At 45.7% G+C, this 1413-nt stretch overlaps 1 pseudogene; it reads right to left on the bottom strand.

Annotated features, from left to right (window-relative positions):
- Nucleotides 1–283: 283 nt before the first annotated feature.
- Nucleotides 284–1105, bottom strand: LOC140597933 (endothelial differentiation-related factor 1 pseudogene; annotated as a pseudogene).
- Nucleotides 1106–1413: the final 308 nt, after the last annotated feature.

Below are 1413 nucleotides of genomic sequence, written 5' to 3'. Positions count from 1 at the left end.
AAAAGTATGTTTTTAAGTGAAACCTTAAATAAATAAAAACATCCTAGTCTTTGAACCAACAATTCCACCTTCAGGATTTCATCTAACAGATAAACACTAGTTCTGGTATGCAAAAAAAAAAAAAAAAAAAAAAAAAAAATACACATACAATTTTATACCCTCTCCACAGATTTTATTTTATTTCATTTTATTTTGAAGGGCAACAAACGTTTACTGGCTTCTCTAAAAGCCAGACCGGAGTTGGGTTTTCTCTCCTGATCAGGTTGCCGCCCCCCCCCCCCCCTGCAGTCCCACCAGCCTGAGGTGGTCCCACTCAGAGGTCCCCACGGAGTCACCCCGACTGGGCAGACACCAAAGGTGGGGAGGGAAAAAAAAAATCAGGAGAAGCAATACTTTGCAAGGTTTTGTTTGTTTGACAGCAAGTAAGGGGGTTCCTGGGCAGGGCTGGCACCCCACATTCCACGCAGCCACATCAAGAGACCCATGCCGACGCTGGTGGTCAAGGGCAACCAGCCAGGTGACATCAGCTGGAATGCACTGATTTCAAGGCTTTGTGTTCCTTTCACCCTTGGACCCTTCTCAATCAGCTTTCTGATAGCCTTCCCCTGCAGCTTGAGGCAATGGCTCTCTCAATTTTGCCCAGAACCTAGTTATTAGGAATGGCCCGTCCACTCTCATAGTCTGTGATGACCTGTGACTTTTTGTTGATTTTCGTCACCAAGTCCTTCTGGGTCAGCCCCTTACTCTGCCGGCCCTGCTGGATCACCTTGCCCACCTCCAGGGTCACAAGGTCATGTGCAACTCCTCAGTCTCCCCGTCCAGCTTAGCTTGGCTGTGTTCTTGATGACTGACTGCTGTTTGTTCTGGCTAGCAGTCCATTTCTTGGAAGTCTCCACATCTTCTCCTTGTCTCTGAGCTGCTAAGATGGCCTGCTCAGACTTGGCCTGGGTGGCCATGGGGCCCGTCTTGCACAGCACTGTCACCGTATCCCAGTCACTCTCGGCCATGGTGGGCAGGCAGGTCTTGCGGTCTGACCCGCGGTTCCGCGGCCCCCTCTCCACAGATATTACAGCATTTGTTTATAACTGCTATATAACACATCACACATACGCACACATACGATGTATAAAATCCTAAAGGGCTACCAATGTGGGAATGGTTAAACAAACCATGGAACTTCCAAATGGTGGCACTACTATTTGGCCCTTAAGAATGAGATAGGATTACATGTACGGATATGGAAAGGCATCAACACACTGAAAAAAGCAAATTGCAATGCAACACATTCTATTACCCCATTTGGGTTTTAAAATAAAGTTCTATTTCTAAATCTAAATACATTACAGTTATATTAATGAATATAACTATCCATTCAACTGTACTTTCCTGTTATATACATACTTTCCACATACG

The sequence above is a fragment of the Vulpes vulpes genome, chromosome 2, assembly GCF_048418805.1.
Source record: "Vulpes vulpes isolate BD-2025 chromosome 2, VulVul3, whole genome shotgun sequence".
Classification (NCBI taxonomy): domain Eukaryota; kingdom Metazoa; phylum Chordata; class Mammalia; order Carnivora; family Canidae; genus Vulpes; species Vulpes vulpes.
Note: the sequence above shows the minus strand (reverse complement) of the source record. Positions and strands in the feature narration are given on the sequence as shown.